This window comes from Salvelinus sp. IW2-2015, linkage group LG16 (assembly GCF_002910315.2).
Source record: "Salvelinus sp. IW2-2015 linkage group LG16, ASM291031v2, whole genome shotgun sequence".
NCBI lineage: Eukaryota > Metazoa > Chordata > Actinopteri > Salmoniformes > Salmonidae > Salvelinus > Salvelinus sp. IW2-2015.
In genome coordinates this window covers 30,231,035-30,243,418 of record NC_036856.1, presented here as the reverse complement: position 1 = coordinate 30,243,418, position 12,384 = coordinate 30,231,035, and the positions used below count along the sequence as shown (strand labels likewise).

Genomic DNA, 12,384 nt, shown 5'->3' with positions numbered 1-12,384 from the left:
AGGCAAGGGTCAAATCCCAGGAGGGCGAGAAAAGAGAAACTGGAAAAAGCAGGAGCTGAGACACAAAACGCTGGTTGGCTTGAACAAACAAGACGAGCTGGCATAGACAGAAAACACAGGTATAAATACCCAGAGGATAAGTGGGGAAAATGGGCGACACCTGGAGGGGGTGGAGACAAGCACAAGTGAAACAGAAACTAGGGACGCCACTTGGCGTTCCACCTGGGTGGATACCTGGTTGACTGGGGTGCCGACGGTGAAAGTCGGCGATGAGGGCCGGGTCCAAGATGTCTTTAGCGGGAACCCACCACCTCTCCTCCGGGCCATAACCCTCCCAGTCAACCAGGTACTGGAAACCCCTGCTCTGTGGTTGAACCCTCAGGAGGCGTCTCACCGTGTACGCTGGCAGGCCATCGATGACACGGAGGGAGAGATGGGCCTAGAAACAAGACAGGGGCAGTCAGACATGGTTTTGACTCTAGACACAGAAAAAGTAGGAAAAATACGGAGGGTACTGGGCAACAGAGGACGAACAGCAGAGGGGCTAATGATATTGGAGCTGGGGGGGAAAAGTCTCGGCTTCCAGGGGTGTAGCCGCGGCACTATAGTGGTGTGCCAGCGCCTCAGGCTTGACCTTCTTGGATACCGGTCGGTGCTGTGGAAACGAAGTGGCCCGGGCCTTACTGAACCCCTCCAGGAGGTCCTGGTACTCCGCGGAGCTGGCGGAGAGGTCCGGGGCAATTTCCAAGCCTCCAGGAAGACATCCCGGGCAGGTAGAGCTGACTTCAGGAAATGAGTGTGGCAGGACGTGCTCCAGCCCACGATGGCACCAGTAGCCCAGTCAATGGAGGGATTGTGTCGTTGGAGCCAAGAAAATCCCAATACCACGGGAATTTGTGGAGACTCAACCAGCAGGAATTGAATCGTCTTGTTGTGGTTCCCCGACACTCATAGGTTGATGGGGGTGGTCTGGTGGTTGACCCGGCCTATAGAGCGCCCATCCAACGCTCAAACACCCATGGGAATGGAGAGGGGTTGAGTGGGGATGCCCAGCTCGGATGCCAGGGTAACGTCCATGAGACTCACATCGGCCCCCGAATCGATGAGTACCTGGAGACTTGGACTGGTCGCCCCACAGCAGGGTGACATGGAGAGGGGGTGAGTAAGAGGACAAGACCAATTATCTTTAAGACTCACCAGTGTACTCACTCCAACGAATGAGCTAGGTCTCTTGAAGGGACAGGTAGACACAAAATGCTCATCAGTACTGCAATACAGACAACTCTGGGTCTCAAGTCTGCGTACGCGTTCTGCTGGAGACAGCCTAGCCCTGCCGAGCTGCATCGGCTTGGGAAGAGGAGTGACAGCGCTGCTACCAGCCGGGTTACAGAGGGGCTGGGAGGTTACCGTCGTGCGAGGCTGCCTAGTAGGCAACCCACGGAATTGCTCCCGCAATGCGTCCAAGGCTAGGTCATGACGGTCGGCCACGGCCTGGAACCCTTCCATCAGACCGCGAAGAAACTCCTCGTGCCTACCAATGGTGGCTCGTTGGTCTGCTGGGTCAGTCATGGCTAGTTCATACTATCAGGTATCATGGTAAGACCCAAGTGCAGCCTGTGTGAAGTAACAATGTTTAATATAACAACAGGGGCAGGCAAAAGACAGGTCAAGGCAGGCAGGGGTCGATAATCAAGAGTAGGAGCAAAGGTACAGGACAGCAGGCAGGCTCAGGATCAGGCAGAGTGATCAGGCAGGCGGGCTCGGAGTCAAGACAGGCAAGGGTAAAAAAAAAGAGGGCGAGAAAAGAGAAACTGGAAAACGCAGGAGCTGAGACACAAAACGCTGATTGGCTTGAACAAATAAGACGAACTGGCACAGACAGACAGAAAACACAGGTATAAATACCCAGAGGATAAGTGGGGAAGATGGGCGACACCTGGAGGGGGTGGAGACAAGCAGAAGGACAGGTGAAACAGATCAGGGCGTGACAGTTTTTGCATTCTTTATCAAACCATTTGTCATTGTTATTCATTTTCTTAGGTTGTTTGCTTGAAATCTTTAGATTTGATATAGAAGCTGAGAGGTGAAATATACTGTTTAGGTTTTCTACTGCCAAGTTTACACCTTCATTATTCCATTGAAACCTTTTGTCCAGGAAATTGTCTAGAAGGGATTGAATTTGATGTTGCCTAAATGTTTTTTGGTAGGTTTCCACACTATTTTCCTTCCATTTATAGCATTTCTTAATATTATTCAGTTCCTTTGGCTTTGATGCCTCATGATTGAGCATAGCCCTGTTTAAGTAGAGTGTGATTTTGCTGTGATCTGATAGGGGTGTTAGTGGACTGACTGTGAATGTTCTAAGAGACTCTGGGTTGAGGTCAGTGATAAAGTAGTCTACAGTACTACTGCCAAGAGATGAGCTATAGGTGTACCTACCATAGGAGTCCCCTCGAAGCCCACCATTGACTATGTACATACCCAGCGTCCAACAGAGCTGCAGGAGTTGTGACCCGTTTTTGTTGGTTATGTTGTCATAGTTGTGTCTAGGGTGGCATATGGGGGAGGGAATGCTGTCACCTCCAGGTAGGTGTTTGTCCCCCTGTGTGCTGAGGGTGTCAGATTCTTGTACAGTTCTGGCATTTAGGTAGCCACAGACTAGTACATGTCCCTGGGCCTGAAAATTGTTGATCTCCGCCTCTAGGATGGAGAAGCTGTCATCGTTAAAGTATGGGGATTCTATTGGGGGGATTATAGGTAACACACAAGGACATTTTACATGAGGCCATTTTTCTCTGTTGAGATAATTTCCTCATTCATTTCTAGCAAGACGTAAAATGTTCCTGTTTTTTAATAGAGCAGACCTAACCCACTCTATACCAAATTAGCATACCTCCTGAGTCTCTTCGCTGTTTCACACCTGGTAGTTTGGTGGATGGGACTACCAGCTCTCTGTAACCTAGAGGGGAACCAGCGGGTCCGTCTCCTTTATACCAGGTTTCTTATAGGACATATCAAATTTGATTTGATTTGGATGACAATGTCTGTATTTCCAATTTCTTTGATGAAGTCTGGATTCCTGCTCTTTAAGCCAAAGGCAGATGACCTCAGACCTTGTATATTCCAGGATGAGATAGTAAAAGCTTTGTGTTCCATAGTGTCTAGTGTTGCTTTTGGGTGGTTTAGGCCTGGACCATCACAGTAGGTGTGAGCAGAGCATGTTGAGCATCTGATACATACCTCTTAGGTCACAGGTAGGGCTTGGGCGGGTGTAATAGTGGGGGTTGGGCCTGTTGCTCTGCTCACGGCCTGGGCATATGTCCTGCTGTCATGTTGAGGTCCTTGCCACAGGGGCGGGGGGCATGGGGTGGGAAGAAGGGGCATAGGTCTCATATGGGGGGGCCTATATAGGGTGTGGCCAGGGTTTGCTTGGGGTGGTCTTAGCTGGTGATGCTGTGGTCTGGGTGTAGGTCCTCTTGGCGTGGGTTCTCTCGGTGCAGGTCCTTCGAGAGGGGGTCTTTTGCTCCTGTGAGGTGCTGGGGCTACGTTTGAGGGTGACGTCCTTCAGGGTCCTGACAAAAGTTGGGATTGCTGCCTTGTAGAGGTGGACCTGGTCGACAAGATTTTTCCAAGTCCAGGGTGGAGTGGTGGGCCAGGTAGACATTAGGTTTTGAGGCACAGTTCCGCAAAATGCTTGCATTCACCTGCTGTATGCAGAATGAAAGTCTGTTCATGGTAGCAGGGTGGAGAAGAAGCTTTTTCAATCACTCCCTTGAGTGCTGTTGCCATCCTTTCCTGCTGGGCTCTCAGGTCATTTGTGCCCGTGTGAATAATGATGTTGCTGGGGGACCCTAGTCTGTCCTCTGACAACAGCTCCAGGGCTTGCCTAGTGTTTATCTCTGACGCGCAACCATTATACATTGGGGCCAAGAATCCACTCAAGACTTAGAAGCCTAAATTACGTTTAGTTGATTTAGAACCTCACATAACATGATGACCTGGCAGTGATTGTGGCCTGGCTTGGAATGTGGCCTAGTAGTGGGTTGTAGAACAAGCTGCTAGAACAAAATAGGGGTTGGCGTACATGTACCGTAAAATCAGGAGAGTGATTGTGAGGTTGTCGAGTAGCTCACACAAGATCTGTTGTTTGAGGATGTTGGGCTACAGCTGGGTTAGCCTGCTCAACTTTGTTTCTTTGGCTTGTCTGCCAAAAAGCTTAAAGACTCGGAGAAAGGTTAAATGCACTCATCTCTAAACATTTACTTAGTTTTTACATAATGGTCTATTTTCAAATCAAGTCTGGACTCAGGTTGGCTAAGAACAGGCAGCTGTCCAGAATTACGCTCGGCTCCGCCATCCCTTTAATGAAACACAATCTTCATCTGTGAAGATCGGTGAACAAACATCTCTCCCAAATTGCTAGCAAATGCTGATGTGCCTGAGGTACAAGAATCATTTTCTGCTTTGAAATGTGTATTTTCACAGAACTTTAGTGCTAGTTGACAGACTGAGAGGAGAGGGAAAATAGAATGAAAGAGAAGAGTATTGTTGTGCTTGTTTCTCATGAGTAAGACATTTAGCCTAAACATGTAACTTTAAAAACAATCATAGAGGTATAGGGCGTCTTTAAAAATTCAACTCAACAAAACAGTTCATGTATTAATGCTCTATACCTGTGTAGTAACGCTGTACTACTTACTGTAGGTTGTTAGCCTATTCCTGTAATTGCATAGGAATAAAGTTGAACCGTTGTTTTATTACACAGAAAAGCTCAGGCTGGAATAATATTATTTAACGGTATAATCATTATTTGAAAATGAGCCTTGCCAAAAAGAACATTTAGGTTGAGGTAAAGACATGACCAGGGCCCTGGTCAAAAGTAGTGCACTATATAGGGGATACGGTGCCATTTGGGACGCACACACAGTCAGTTTGTGTTTCCTGAGCCAGGTGAAGCATTGACAGGTTTGTGTACAGTAACCCCCAGAATGTTTTCACTGGAAAATGTGACGGTACAAATGAACGACAGGTGAAAGACAGCAAAGAGGAAACATTGCCCTGTACCACCAACAGTACCAACTAGAAACTTTACAATAAAGACACCCAGGTTATGTTCAGTGGAGCACACCAAAGCAAAATATTTTCCAACAGCTTTTTAACCCTGAGACAAATGTCATTGAATGCTTCAGTGAATCAAGTTGAATCTGTTTGAAGCTAGATATAGTGTCTGCAGAAAGTATTCACACCCCTTGACTTTTTCCTAATTTTATTGTGTTACAGACTAAATTTAAATTTGATCAAATGTTATATTTTGTGTCACTGGCATACACATAATACCTCAATGTCAAAGTGAAATTAGGATTTTAGACATTTTTACAAATTAATTAAAAATGAAAATCTGAAATGTCTTGAGTCAATAAGTATTCAACCCCTTTGTTATGGCAAGACTACATAAGAGTAAGGAGTAAAAATGGAGTAAAAATGTGCTGAACACGTCACATAATACGTTGCATTGACTCTGTGTGTCACGTTCCTGACCTGTTTTCTGTTAGTTTTGTATGTGTTAGTTGGTCAGGACGTGAGTTTGGGTGGGCAGTCTATGTTTTCTGTTTCTATGTTGGTTTAAAGGGTGACCTGATATGGCTCTCAATTAGAGGCAGGTGGTTTTCATTTCCTCTGATTGAGAGCCATATTAAGGTAGGTGTTTTCACACTGTTTGTTTGTGGGTGGTTGTCTCCTGTGTCTGTGTTTGTTTGCACCATACAGGACTGTTTCGTTCGTTCGTCATTTTGTTTGTAGTAAGTACTTGTTCGTTCGTTCTGCGTGTTTTATGTCAGTTCGTCGTTCTAGTCTGTCTACATTCGTTTTGTTATTTTGTGATCAWTTCAAGTATAGTTAGTTTTTGTTCTTGTTTAATAAAATTCATTATGGCATTTCAACGCGCTGCACCTTGGTCGAATCACTACTCCTCCTCTTCGTATGAAGAGGAGGAGGAACGCCGTTACACTGTGTGCAATAATACTGCCTTTTTACATGATTTTCGAATGACTACCCATCTCTGTACCCCACACATCCAATTATCTGTTAGGTCCCTTAGTCGAGCAGTGAATTTCAAACACAGATTCAACCACAAAGAACAGGAAGGCTTACCAATGCCTTGCAAAGAAGGGCACCTATTGGTTAGAGGAAAAATAAAAAATAAAAAACAGACATTGAATATCCCTTTGAGCATGGTTAAGTTATTAATTACACTTTGGCTGATGTATCAATACACCCAGTCACTACAAAGATACAGGCATCCTTTCTTAACTCAGTTGCCGGACAGGAAGAAAACCACTCAGGGATTTCACCATGAGGCCAATGGGGAATTTAAAACAGTTGCAGAGTTCAATGGCTGTTATAAGAAAAAACTGAGGATGGATCAACAACATTGTAGTTACTCCACAATACTAACCTAAATGACAGAGTGAAAAGAAGGAAGCCTAAACAGAATAAAAATATTCCAAAACATGCACCCTATTTGCAATAAGGCACTAAAGTCAAACAAAAACAAAAATGTGGCAAATACATTCACTTTATGTCCTGAATACAAAGCATTATGTTTGGGGCATATCCAACACAAGACATCACTGAGAACCACTTCATATTTTCAAGCATGGGGGTGGCTGCATCATGTTATGGGTATCCTTGTCAAAGGCAAGGACTAAGGAGTTTCCTTTAGGATAAAAATAAACAGAATAGAGCTAAGCACAGGCAAAATCCTTGAGGAAAACCTGGTTCAGTCTGCTTTCCAACCGACACTGGAAGATAAATTCACCTTTCAGCAGGACAATAACCTAAAACACAAGGCCAAATATATACTTATCAAGATTATCCTGAGTGGCCTAGTTACAGTTTTGATTTAAATCGGCTTGAAAATCAATTGCAAGACTTGAAAATGACTGTCTAGAAATGATCAACAACCAACATGACAGAGCTTGAATATTTTTTTTAAGAATATTGTGCAAATATTGTACAATCCAGGTGTGCAAAGCATGTATTGACTCTGGGGGTGAATACTTCTGTAATCAAGATACTGTATATTACTGAAAGCGCAAACTGAAAGCGTGAACCACCGCATTTAACCATGGCAAGGTGACTGGGAATATGGTCGAATACAAACAGTGCAGTTATTCCCTCCATAAGGCAATCAAACAGACAAAGCGTCAGTATAGAGACAAAGTGGAGTCACAATTCAACGGCTCATACACGAGACGTATGTGGCAGGGTCTACAGACAATCACGGATTACAAAAGGAAAACCAGCCACGTCACGGACACCGACGTCTTGCTCCCGGACAAGCTAAATATCTTCTTCGCCCGCTTTGAGGTTAATACAGTGCCACCAACGCAGCCTGCTCCCAAGGTCTGTGGACTCTCATTCTCCGTGGCCGACGTGAGTAGGACATTTAAGCGCGTTAACCTTCCCAAGGCTGCCGGCCCAGACGACATCCCGAGCCGCGTCCTCAGAGCATGCGCAGACCAGCTGGCTGGAGTGTTTACGGACAATCTCTCCCTATCCCAGTCTGCTGTCCCCACTTGCTTCAAGATGTCCACCATTGTTCCTGTACCCAAGAAAGCAAAGGTAACTGAAGTAAATGACTATCGCCCCGTAGCACTGACTTATGTCATCATGAAGTGCTTTGAGAGGCTAGTTAAGGATCATGTCACCTCCACCTTACCTGACACCCTAGACCCACTTCAATTTGCTTAGATCCCAATAGATCCACAGACGATGCAATCGCCATCACACTGTACACTGCCCTATCTTATCTGGACAAGCGGAATACCTACGTCAGAATGCTGTTCATTGACTCTAGCTCAGTTTTCAACACCATAGTACCCTCCAAGCTCATCATTAAGCTCGAAGCCCTGGGTCTGAACCCCGCCCTGTGCAACTGGGTCCTGGACTTCCTTGATGGGCCATTCCCAGGTGGTGAAGGTAGGAAACAACACCTCCGCTTTGCTGAATCTCAACACAGGGGCCCCACAAGTGTGTGTGCTCAGCCCCCTCCTGTACTCCCTGTTCACCCATGACTGGGTGGCTACGCATGCCTACAACTCAGTCATCAAGTTTGCAGATGACACAACAGTAGTAAGCCTGATTACCAACAATGACGAGACAGTCTACAGGGAGGAGGTGAGGGCCCTGGCGGAGTGGTGCCAGGAAAATAACCTCTCCCTCAACGTCAACAAAACAAAGGAGCTGATCGTGGACTTCAGTAAACAGTGGAGAGAAGCACGGCGAAGGTGAAAAGCTTCAAGTTCCTCGGCATACACATCACTAACAATCTGAAATGGTCTACCCACACAGACAGTGTGGTGACAAAGGCCATCAGACTGTTAAATAGCCATCACTAGGCAGCTTCCAACCAGTTACACAATCCTGCACCTCAGAGGCTGCTGCCGTATATTCGTAGACATGGAATCACTGGCCACTTTAATAATGTTTACATACTGTATACTATTCTACTGTATTTTAGTCAATGCCACTCCGATATTGCTGGTCCTAATATTTATATATTTCTTAATTCCATTCTTTTACTTTTAGATTGGTGTGTATTGTTGTGAATTGTTAGATATTACTGCACTGTTGGAGCTAGGAACACAAGAATATCGCTACACCCGCAATAACGTCTGCTAAATATGTGTATGTGACCAATACAATTTGATTTGATTAGTGTTTTATTTTTCATATTTTCTTACAAGTGTTCGAATTTTTCTTTCACTTTCACATTATAGAGTATTTTGTGTAGATCGTTGACAAAAAATGACAATTAAATCCATTTTAATCCCACCTTGTAACACAACAAAATTTGAAAAAACTCAGGGGTGTAAATACTTTCTGAAAGCACAGTAGCTAATGCTTTACTCCAAAATCGCTTGTGTTTATGCTTTGAAAGAGTAGGGTGGACACAATATTGCATGACAAATCTAAGTTATTTAAGCTTTCCATCACAAATAAAATACACAAAATAATGTGTAGACTTGATAGAAAGAAGGAGAGGCACCAGTTCTACTCATCACTAGCTATGTTTCCATTACCTTGTCCAGTGATTTTTGGTCGAAATTTAGAAAGTTCGCATAGAAGATAGATGCGACAGTTGCCCGCTGCGTTGCATTTCCATTCAACTGTCTTGTGTCGATAAAAACACCTGGACGTAATGACATCACACCTAAAAAATAACTAGTGCTAAATAGCAACGAATTGGTTGAAGTGTTTCCATTATCCACTTAAGATAATGGATACAACAAAATCCAAGATGGCGTAGCAGTCAGACGTCTTTGACTTTGTCATGTCGTGTCCCTTGTATATATCTTTTAATATATTTTTCTTTGCATATCTTTTAAAAATATTTTCCTAAACCTCAACTTCTAAATACTCTCCTGCAACCCGCCTCACCCAATGTGGCGTGGATCTGCTTTTTTCTAAAGTATTTCTATTTACTTCAGATCTGGAATCCCTCAACTGAAGCTAGCCAGCTAACTACCTACCAGCTATCAGTCAGGAAACCACTGCTAGCGGTCATCAGCTAACCTTTAGCTTGGAAAGCTCTCGCCAGTTCGTACAACGTGACTCAAACCAGAGAATAATGGACCTATTTTTTTCTCTCCATATCCACAGATTCCTACCGCAAACTCTGAACATTTTCATCTGGATCTTCGCAACTAGCTAATCGCAATCTCGGGTGACTACTCCTGGCTAGCGTTTCCATCCCGGAGCAAGCACCAATTAGCCTGAAGCTAGCCTGGCTAGGGCTCCTGGGCTACCACCGAAGCCCACTCCTGGGCTACAATATCCGGACCCCTTCTACTGCCGGTACGGGGCACGGAACCCCGCCGATTCTCTACGACTGGAATACCGACATAATCTGCCCGAGGATTCCAACAGGCCCCTCAGGCGCGACGTCCGCTGAAGGCCTATTCTGCTAACCGCGGCCTGCTAGCTACCTAGAGCTACTTGGAACCCTACTAATCCACGACTGGTCTATCGACGTCACCGCACGAAGAGGCAAAAACAGACATACCTCCATCGCGACGTCCCCCAAAGGCCCTTCTGCTAACTTGCTAGCCCCGGTCTACTAACTGCTAGCTTGCTATCCCCGGTCTGCTAACTGCTAGGTTGCTTGCCCCAGTCTGCTAACTGCTTGCTTGCTAACCTGGTCTGCTAACAGCTAGCTTGCTAGCCCTGGTCTGCTAACTGCTAGCTTGTTAGCCCCGGCCTACTAACTGCTAGCTTGTTAGCACCGGCCTGCTAACTGTCTGAATCGCCGTGTCCCCAGCCAGCCCAACCACTCACTGGACCCATATGTTCACTTGGTTACGCATGCCTCTCTCGTAATATCAATATGCCTCATCCATTACTGTCCTGGTTAGTGATTACTGTCTTATTTCACAGTAGAGCCTCTAGCCCTGCTCTATATGCCTTAACCAACCATGCTGTTCCACCTCCTACATATGCGATGACATCACCTGGTTTAAACGTCTCTAGAGACTAGAGTCGACCAATTATGATTTTCAACGCCGATACCGATACCGATTATTGGAGGACCAAAAAAAGCCGCTACCGATTAATCGGCCGATTTAAAAAATATATGTTTGTAATAATGACAATTACAACAATACTGAATGAACACTTATTTTAACTTAATATAATACATCAATAAAATCAATTTAGCCTCAAATAAATAATGAAACATGTTCAATTTGGTTTAAATAATGCAAAAACAAAGTGTTGGAGAAGAAGTAAAAGTGCAATATGTGCCATGTAAAAAAGCTAACGTTTAAGTTCCTTGCTCAGAACATGAGAACATATGAAAGCTGGTGGTTCCTTTTAACATGAGTCTTCAATATTCCCAGGTAAGAAGTTTTAGGTTGTAGTTGTTATAGGAATTATAGGATTATAGTATAGCTTCCGTCCCTCTCCTCGCCCCTACCTGGGCTCTTACCAGGAACAGATCGACAACAGCCACCGTCAAGGCAGCGTTACCCATGCAGAGCAAGGGGAACAACCACTCCAAGTCTCAGAGCGAGTGACGTTTGAAATGCTATTAGCGCGCACCCCGCTAACTAGCTAGCCATTTCACATCGGTTACACCAGCCTGATCTCGGGAGTTGATAGGCTTGAAGTCATAAACAGCTCAATGCTTGAAGCACAGCAAAGTGCTGTTTGAATAAATGCTTACGAGCCTGCTGGTGCCTACCACCGCTCAGTCAGACTGCTCTATCAAATCATAGACTTAATTATAACATAATAACACACAGAAATACGAGCCTTAGGTCATTAATATGGTAGAATCCGGAAACTATCATCGCGAAAACAAGACGTTTATTCTTTCAGTGAAATACGGAACCGTTCCGTATTTTATCTAACGGGTGGCATCCCTAAGTCTAAATATTCCTGTTACATTGCACAACCTTCAATGTTATGTCATTTTTACGTAAAATTCTGGCAAATTAGGCAGCCCAAACTGTTGCATATACACTGACTCTGCGTGCAGTGAACGCAAGAGAAGTGACACAATTTCACCTGGTTAATATTGCCTGCTATTTCTTTTAGCTAAATATATATATATATAACCTGGATTTCTTTTAGCTAAATATGCAGGTTTAAAAATATATACATCTGTGTATTGATTTTAAGAAATGCATTGATGTTTATGGTTAGGTACAGTCGTGCAACGATTGTGCTTTTTTCGCAAATGCGCTTTTGTTAAATCATCCCCCGTTTGTGTTACGCCCTGGCCTTAGTTATTTGTTTTCTTTATTGTTTTAGTTAGGTCAGGGTGTGACATGGGGGAAGTATGTGTTTTGTATTGTCTAGGTTTTTTTTGTATGTTTATGGGGCAGTGTTTAGTCTAGGTGTATGTACAGTGGGGAGAACAAGTATTTGATACACTGACAATTTTGCAGGTTTTCCTACTTACAAAGCATGTAGAGGTCTGTCATTTTTATCATAGGTACACTTCAACTATGAGAGACGGAATCTAAAACAAAAATCCAGAAAATCACATTGTATGATTTTTAGGTAATTAATTAGCATTTTATTGCATGACATAAGTATTTGATACATCAGAAAAGCAGAACTGAATATTTGGTACAGAAACCTTAGTTTGCAATTACAGAGATCATWCGTTTCCTGTAGTTCTTGACCAGGTTTGCACACACTGCAGCAGGGATTTTGGCCCACTCCTCCATACAGACCTTCTCCAGATCCTTCAGGTTTCGGGGCTGTCGCTGGGCAATACGGACTTTCGGCTCCCTCCAAAGATTTTCTATTGGGTTCAGGTCTGGAGACTGGCTAGGCCACTCCAGGACCTTGAGATGCTTCTTACGGAGCCACTCC

At 44.5% G+C, this 12,384-nt stretch overlaps 1 protein-coding gene across 3 annotated transcripts in view; it reads right to left on the bottom strand.

Moving 5' to 3' along the window:
• LOC111975802 (CMP-N-acetylneuraminate-beta-1,4-galactoside alpha-2,3-sialyltransferase) overlaps positions 1-12,384 on the bottom strand; it is an 89,136-nt gene that overhangs the window by 66,963 nt on the left and 9,789 nt on the right. The window contains exon 1 of one of the 3 annotated variants that reach the window (XM_070447652.1): positions 235-275. The exons of the other annotated variants lie outside the window; for them this stretch is intronic. The gene's annotated coding sequence lies outside the window, so the exon portion shown is untranslated. Of the gene's footprint in view, positions 1-234; positions 276-12,384 lie in introns of those variants that run through there. 3 annotated transcript variants of the gene reach the window in all.